Raw genomic sequence first — 9,285 nt, forward strand, 5'->3', positions numbered from 1 at the left:
AACATAAAACCTGTAGTATAATAGGATATAATCAATTTTCATTCTCCCACAGTGACAAGTAAATATGTATGTTCATTTCTTTCTGGAGGCAACACAGTGCCATGTAGCTACCTTACAAACACTCTGTGATGTTAAATGAGTTTGGAGAGGAGTGTTTAACAAAATGGAAGTTGTTCTATATGGCCATGCTTTAGTGAGCATTCTTCCTCTTCTTATTCCTTCTGTTTCCTCATGAGACTCTTGCTTCATTTTCTCATAACCCCCAAACAGAAATATTAAATATTCTACATGGCTGAAAATGATAAAATGACCATTTCATTTTAAACCCAGACATATTCTGGTTTACCATAATCAGGAACAATGAAAAGAATAAAAAAAATTATCAAAATTTTATGAAAACTTGACAAATAAAATGAAAGGGATTCTCAAGGCCCTCCTGGATACTCTACATCATAGAAGCTCTTTAAAATTAAAGTGGTCCAGGTAAGAACAATCTATTAGTCTTTATGGGCAAGAAGAACATTATCTAAGACAAACAAAAATATTCTCCAGCCTAAGGCATGTTTTTGTTTTAAAAATAAAACTTCAATGGTAGGGAATGTATAGGAACAGTTTTTAACACATTTTTCCAAGCAACCCATGTAGAGAATTAACGCAGTTTTAAAGAAAAATTGGGTCAATATAGTACAACTGAGGATAATAACATTAAATCATGGACATACATATTAATTAATTTTCATCAAACTTATACTGTAACAAATGTATCAAAGGAATAGTGTTCATTGTGTGATGAGCATGAATGCAAATCATCAGTCAAAAAGATAAGTAGTTCAATGTGAAAATATATGCAGGATATAATGAGGCAGTTCAAAACTAAAAATACTCAATATCATATGAGATGAAAAAAGTCATTGATACTTTTTTTTCTGCAGAAAAACCCTATTTTTTATTAAATTATTTATTTATTTTAATTTTTTTATTGGTTGTTCAAAACATTACAAAGCTTATGACATATCATCTTTCATACATTTGATTCAAGTGAGTTATGAACTCCCATTTTTACCCCAAATACAAATTGCAGAATCACATCAGTTACACATTCACAATTTTTACATAACGCCATATTAGTGACTGTTGTATTCTGCTGCCTTTCCTATCCCCTACTATCCCCCCTCCCCTCCCCTCTCATCTTCCCTCTCTACCTCATCTGCTGTTGTTTTGAGAAATAGAAATTGAGTCAATAAATTGTTTAACCAGAGAAGACTTTCAAACTTTAGAAGGCTATGAGAGTTATTTCTGAGGCCCTGTGATGTGATAAAATCTTTTTATGTAAAATTTAAATATTCTGTGTCATCCTAGAATTCTGCATCTAACATCTGTCATGGAAAAAGTACTTGCACACGAGCATTTGAATGTATGGACATTTCCAACTGCACAAATGGTTACAAGTCAATGAACTTATAGCTACATGAAGGGATACAGAAAATACAGCAATTACAAGGAATTAATAGATTAGAGGCAATATCATTGAAAGTTCTCCTTGTCAAATTAGCACCAACATGTCAACTTCCAGAAAAATAAAAATAACCTGTGATGAATTCCTGTAATCACAGAGGCTCAGGAGACAGTAGGATTATAACAAAAAGGCTCAGTAGTAAAGAATCCCTGGTTAAAACTCCAGTAGATATATATGTATATATGTATATCTTCAGAAGCAAGTAAAATATATGAAAACTGTGGAAGTACAGGGGAGTTAGTCCTGAAGAATACACAAAATATCAAGGATTGGAATTCTAAATATTACCCTATGTACTTTTACAGTGCTAAACTTTTCACAATAATGTTTTATATGTTATGTAAGTTAAAAAAAAATTGGTGAAATAAGCAAATTGATTCATGATAGCAGGTTCCAAGAACTGATATATTGTCAATTCTTCAGTGTCATTTAGAATATTTCAAATGACCAAGAATCTGGAACATAAATATTTGATCCATGCAGGGCTTGTTTTTTGACACACCCATTTCATATTTAAAATATATATGAATAAATACATTACAATGTTTATTAAAATTATGATATTCATGAAATTCTGAGTTCAAATAACTTTATTGATTTTACTGTGTTAATGTCAATATTTACAGCGGCTTAATGACTTCCACTGAATAATTCAATCCTTTATATTTTGCTGAGAGCTATCCGAGGGCTGTGTGTGGAGTGTCCTCCTTGGAAGCCTAATGAATAGGAGAATCAGGTGTCTGGGAACTTCCAGTGTACATTTCCTCTGGTTGACTGCCCAGACACACTGTGAGCCCTATTCAGCTCTTCCCATGTCCCACACAGCACTGGAGATGGAGTGACCTGCTGTGCACAGCCTCTCTGAGTTGGGTGTGACCTGCCAAGATGCCAATCAACCTGCTGACTACAAAACATCACAAAGCCAGACTCCATCCTGTAACCTTATTCCTGATTTAGTGTACCCCCTTAAAAAAACACAAACAAACAAACAAAAAAAACCAGGAGCCATTTTCTAGCTCCAGGTCCTCTGTGGACTGGATCTATCAGGGGCTCCAACTTTTTGAAACTACCTTTCCAACTTTGTCTTTTGTTCTTTAATTATCACAAACTTTTAATTTCTTAGGAGGATTATCCCTCTGAGCAGGAAAGAATTCTCTGGCAAGGTGCTAGCCACCCCATGATAATATTTGTGGATTTTCTTTAAATGTAAGCTTTCTTTGCAATATAACATACATATAAAAAGTACACAACATTAAGTGTACAACTTGATGACATTTTCATAAAGTAAATGCATTTGTGTACCCACATTTGGATCAAGAGACAACATTATTGACTTCATGTTATAAAATCTAAGAGAGCTTCCCATTTGTGAGGGGTCTTGAGATGGGAATTTACATTCATTTACAGTCTTTTCATCATATGTGTTCCCTCCTCTTCCACTTGGTAGAGTTGTGTGGCTCTCTTAATCAACACAACATCTGATTATAACATAGCTTAACTTCAAAAGCTCAATAAGAAAAAGCTATTTTCTCTTTCTCTTTGTTTAAATCTATCTCTGTCTCTCTCTTTCTCTCTTGAGACATTCTGAAGCCCTGTGCCATACTCAAAAGTCCTGCTGATCAATGATGATTTGATGGAGAGTTACAAAAAATATGCCTGAAAAGTCACGGTTATCCAGATAACATTCACCAGGTATATGAGTGAATGATTTTCATAAGATAACAGTCCCAGCAATCATAAGACTGAAACCACCTGAGAAACCCTATGCAAGAACCACATCAATGACCCCAGCCCACACCAAGATTTCAACAGTTATACTTAAATGATTATTGATGTCTTAAGGATAGTTGAAGACAGCTTGTTATAAAGTGATGGGTAACTAAAACAATATTTCCAAACTTTTTAAAGTATGCATTTGTGATAATATAAAATGGATAGAGACCTACAAAAATGGAAACTATACTTGCTATATTTTGAAAATAACTGGAACCCAGAAAGCATGGTGGTTAAACCTGGAGCACATACCTTGGATTCACATCCTTGCAATTCCACTACAGATCCATGTGAGGTTCACCAACCTATCCTCTGTGTCATCTTTTCCACCAGTGAAATGGAGTTGAGGTAACTTCATTGCCTGTCTCAATGGTTTCAGAAAATGTGTGACAGATGTCTTAACTTGGTAAAGCCTTAAGAACAGTCCTTCAACATAGCAAATTAAAATTTCCACAATGATTGTAGTTTTCACCTAAATTACTTAAAATGTTATGAAAAATAACGTGTTTAATTCAGGTGCAGTGGTGGACATTGTAACACCAGTGGCTTGAAAGATGAGGCAGGAGGATCATGAGTTCAAACCCAGCCTCAGCCACTTAGCAAGGCTCTAAGTAACTTAGTCAGACCCTGTGTCTAAGTAAAATGCAAAAAAATGCTGGGGATATGACTCAGTAGTTAAGCACCCCTGGGTTCAATTCATAGTACCAAATAATAATAATAATAATGTTGTTGTTTCAGATGTAAACAATAAAAATGAGAGTGTTTTCTATTTTGAATATGTAGGAAACAATTTATGGTACAAGCTATGAATAACAAATTGGGGCCTCTGGGGCAAATATGGCCATTTATTTTTTTTTTAAATAATAAAGTAAAAAATAAAATTTTACATTTTAAGTTAAATAAGTGATATTCAATAATTCACAGTGTTGTGCAACTATTACAATATACTGGATAAAAAGCATTTGCATCACCACAAAAAGATGTCTATTCAGTACTTTCCCCAGCCTCCAGTCATGGCAACTCAGTATTATCTACTGGGGTCATTCTACTGCTTATTAAGTAATTAAACAAACAAAACCCCCCAAAATCAGATACACAGGGCTATGACTTCAAAAGGATTTCTTCCCTTAATTTTCACATGTCCTCTTTTTTCTTAAATTGCAACTTCCTAATGTTTAAATTTTTACTCTTATCTCCCTAATTGTTTTTTTTTCCCTTCAATATATATAGGAATTAGAGATATTTTACAGGAAAATTTTACCAGCCAATTTTCATGTGGCAGCATGAGGAGTTCCCTGGACCAGCTCCCAAGAATAAAAGAAGTTGTAATAATTAAGAATTGTAATGCAAAAAAATATATATATTTACAGGGGAAAAATAATCACATCTAATACTGAAGATACAAAAAGTGATAGTTATTCTATTCCTTTAAAAGAATCAAAACAATATATATTAAAATTGAAAATTACTATATTGAAATTAAAAAGTTCATTATGAGGAACCCAATTGTAGATCTGAAATAGCAGCTGATAAGAGTCATTCAACATGGCAAGTTGGTAAACAGTGATTATATGACCCAAAGAACAGAGAGATTAAAAACATGAAGAAAAATTAGTGAGCCCTACAGAATTATGAAGCACATTTAAGCACACCAACGTGTCTGAAGTGGAGAATACAAGAAGAAAAGAGAATGATCTGAGAAAATACTTTTTAAAAAATACTTGAAAACTTTCAATGTATGATGAAAGACATTGATTTATAAAATCCAGAAGTACAATGAATTCCAAGTAAGATACACACAGAGGTCCAATCACAGACACATCAAAGTAAAAGGTAATGAGTAAAGAGAGAAAATTGTGAAGTAGCAAGAGAAAGACACTTCATGACATATGAGGCACTCCAAAAACATTAACTGCTGACTTATCATATATCATAAACTCTGGATCCATGAGAGGCTAGTATGTCATATTCAAAACAATGAAAGATCTCTGTTGAAAAGAAATCCTATATACTATAAAACTATTTTTTCCAAAATAAGAAATAAAGACATTTACAAACAAATAAATACAGATAATTTATTTCTAGCAAGTCTACCTTACAAAAAATACTAAAAGTAGTTTTTCAGTCTGAATGTAAATAAATCCAGACTTCAACTATTTTATTTTATTTTTTATTTTTTTCTCTTGGTTACTGGGATCAGAAACTAGGATATTTTATCACTAAGCTGCATAACCACCTTTTTTTATTTTTTGTTTTTAGATAGGTCCCTCTAAGTTATCAAGGCTGGCCTCAAACTTGCAATCCTCTTGCCTAGGCCTCCTGGGTGACCAGGCATACACTACTCTACCTGGCTCAAACTCCAATTCTAATCCACACAATAAAGCACAGTAAAAATAATCCACAATTATAAGATGGAGGAAGAATGTGTACTTCTTCTTGTTCTATTAACAAATTTCAAAAGGAAGTATATGAAGTATACATTTTGTACATACAATGTATATAGATCTTAAGGAAAATATAGTTAAATCTTTTTGTTTTCTTATTTCATCATTGATATGACACTAAAAGCAAAAACAACCAAATAAAATCGATAAATTTGACTTCATTAATATATTAAAAGTTTCATTCATAAAAAGATATCATCAAGAAAATGCAAAAACAAATCACAAGATTGCACAATATAGTTCTAAATCATATATTGGATAATACTGGACTTATAAATATGTAAAGAAAGCTTGAAACTCAAACATAACAAAACAACACAATTAAAAATGTGCTGAACTATTACTTCAACTCTGATAGTGATGGAAAAGTGCTACTGTGCTCAATGGTCATTTTTAAGGAAGTTCTCGATGAACTTGTCCTGATGGACCCTAAGGTGGTCTTCTGAGACTTTCATGTTCCATTTTCTTTGATCTCAACAAACTATCTACTATACAAATTTTAATTTTTCCTATATCCCATGCTAAGGAGAAATTGGAGATTTTTTCACAAATGCATGAAAATATAAATAAACAAGCCAACTAAAAATATAAATAAATATATGATTTTTAAAAAGTGTATTGGGCATGTGTTCTACAATGGAAGAAATAAAATTAAGGAAGATACTAGAAAATACAAAGAACTCTTATGTTCATGTTCACAGAAGTAGAAAAATAATCCTAAAATTCATATGAAAGCAGTAGATACCCTGGACAACCCAAGCAATCCTGAGCAAAAAGAGCAAGCCTAGTAACAAAAGCAGCACGGTACAACATGAAAACAGACACCTAGACCAATGGAATAGAACAGAAAACCAAGAAATAAACCCATGAGGCTATTGTTACCTAATTCCTGTCAAAATTGCCAAAAACATACATTGGAGAAAAGACAGTTTCTTTAACTAATCTTGCTGGGAAAGCCATATATATCCATCATAGAAGACTAAAACTAGATCCCTATATCTCATCTTATAAAAAATCAACTCAAAATGGAGGAATGACCCAGGCATGAGATCATCCATGAAATGAATGAGTCAAGATTCATGAAATCTTGAATCTACTAAAAGAAAATAAAGAAGGACATTCCATGATATAGACACAGGCAATAGCTTTCTGAATAGGATCCGTATAGCTCAGAAAGTTATAAGAAAATTTGACAAATGGAACTGCATCATATTTAAAGCAATAACTGGGCAAATGAGCTGAACAGACACTTCTCAAAAGAAGTAAAAATGGCCAACACATATATGAAAAAATATTCAGCATCTTTAGCCATCAAGAAAATGCAAATCAAAACTAGATTGTCCTTCCATCATCTGCCACATGAGGACAAAGCATTCCTCCTCTCTGGAGGACTGCTGTGTTCTTAGTGAAAGCACAGACCACTGAACAAAAATTTTGCCAGTGACTGGCTCTTGGACTTCCTAGCCTCAGAAGTCTGAGAAAAAAAATTTTCATTCAATAAATATATCAAAGTAGTTAATTATAGCAACAAAAATCAACTAAGAATATCCTGCTTTCAGGTGCCATTGGTCCCTGTGGTGAATGGCTGGCTAAAATACTTGAAACACACTATGTGTACAATGTCAAATTCTTTCCTGGATATACACTGAAGGAGTAGAACAAAGAACTTCTATCTCCTTCTTATGACATAGCTGCTTTTATGTAAGACTTAAGTAGCAAAATGGTATTCATGGTGAAAAAAAGAATATGATGCATGTACATTATTTTGAGTTAGTACTACACATTTAGGAAGAAGTAGAATCACTCTCGCTTGTGAAATACTAGATGAGTTACAATTTCAGTTGGTAGCATGAAGTCAAAACTTTCCTCATTTGAAGGCAAGTTTGAATGAATATTTGAAATCAGAGAAATTTGTACAGGTAATACAGTAAAAGGGAATCAGTGATCAATCTCACAAAGATTTAAGTAAGGCTTACATTGCATGGTTATTTAGAACCCTGTGGCCATCACTCATTAGTCATTCCAGGATAACATAATCCTGCCAATTGAAGACCTTAGAATTTCTCTAAGACATTACACATTTATTTAATGCTATTGTAAATTTCATTTCTAAAATAACAATGATAAACCTCACTGAATGTCGTTACATAGTTATGTAGGTGTGGAATTATGAACAGTTCTAGCACCACTTTCTGTATAGAAATGAGAAGAGACTATCTTTCATGGCATTCTAGTTTTGTCATGGCATTCACAATTTAAAAAAAAATCTTAAAACAAACACTGTAGAATGAACTCCTTTTGGTTTTTGTTTAAAGGTCTAAAAGTAAGAGGTATAAATGTGAACAACTATTGTAGCTCCAAAATTTATTGATCTTGCTGTATCCATGAAAACGTTGCCAAATTAGTCTAGTTTGTAATAATTTAGCAAATTAAAATTTCCAAGGAAAATATGAGGAAATTCCTTAGGTAATATGCCAAATATTTTAATTTCTGAGCAGGAAACAGCAATGTGAGAGAAAACTATATCTCATTTCTGCCCGACTTCCATTAAAAAATGTGTATGTACATGTGGGAGCACGAACACACACACACACACACACACACACACACACACACAGAGCAGGCTAACAGGTTAATCCCTGGTGAGTCTGGAAACTACTCCCCAAAGCCATTGGATCCTGGGGGAAGCCCAGGCTGATCAAATACAAAGACCTGGAGGTATTTGGGCAGAACCCAGAGCGCAGCTAAAGCTGGGAGGGAGCACTGCTTTCCTACCCCTGGGGTCCAAGCATTTCCTTTACCCCAGGAACAGGGGGCCCTCAAGGCTGGTTGTGGGGGGCCTGGGCCTTTGTTCCCTCCTCCAGTTGGTTCTGGGGTCCACAGGCCACCCAGGGACCAGCCTTCCTACTTCAGTTTTCTACAAACCACGGATCTGCCAGACCTGGGCCACCCCAGCCCTGTCCCAGGAGTGAGCCTAGAGATGAGGAAGGCATTGTGCACAGCCAGGTGCCTGCTTGGCTTTTAATATGGCTGGAGCAACCAGCTTCCCCCATCTCAGATAGGATGTTGATTTCTGAATAATTTGGAATGTAGGGGGCCATCATGCTGAATGACTAGCATTTTCCTTCCAGTGACTGGTAGAGGCTCTGTCTGTCACTTTCCTAGTGATCTGGTCACTTTCATAGTGGCCCTAGATCCTTCCCCCATCCTCCAAACAGCTGAATGTGTCATCATGTGTAGGTGTGGCCTCCCACAGCCCCAGGGGTCAAATTACCTTACCTGTCGTTGTAACCTTGCCCCTCTTGACCTTTTTTGTATGTAACTTTCTAAAGAATGAGGATCCCTCCAGTAAAAGTTTACTTCCAAAGGTGCTAGCTCTCTCTCTCCAGCCATTGAGGAGCTGGAGGCCTAGAGTGAAGGAGCTGTCCTGAAGCTTGATTTATTTATTTATTTATTTATTTATTTATTTATTTATTTAAAGAGAGAGAGAGAGAATTTATATATATATATAATATATATATATATATATATATATATATATATATATATATA

At 34.4% G+C, this 9,285-nt stretch overlaps 1 protein-coding gene across 3 annotated transcripts in view; it reads left to right on the plus strand.

The window, feature by feature from the left end:
- Nucleotides 1-2,325: 2,325 nt before the first annotated feature.
- The window catches only part of LOC107158800 (UDP-glucuronosyltransferase 2B15-like), a 115,309-nt gene continuing 108,349 nt past the window's right edge, over nucleotides 2,326-9,285 (plus strand). For all 3 annotated transcript variants that reach the window (XR_007341452.1, XM_048785748.1, XM_048785749.1), the window contains exon 1: nucleotides 2,326-2,330. The gene's annotated coding sequence lies outside the window, so the exon portion shown is untranslated. The remainder of the gene's footprint in view (nucleotides 2,331-9,285) is intronic.

Source organism: Marmota marmota, unplaced genomic scaffold (assembly GCF_001458135.2).
Source record: "Marmota marmota marmota unplaced genomic scaffold, marMar, whole genome shotgun sequence".
NCBI classification, from domain to species: domain Eukaryota; kingdom Metazoa; phylum Chordata; class Mammalia; order Rodentia; family Sciuridae; genus Marmota; species Marmota marmota.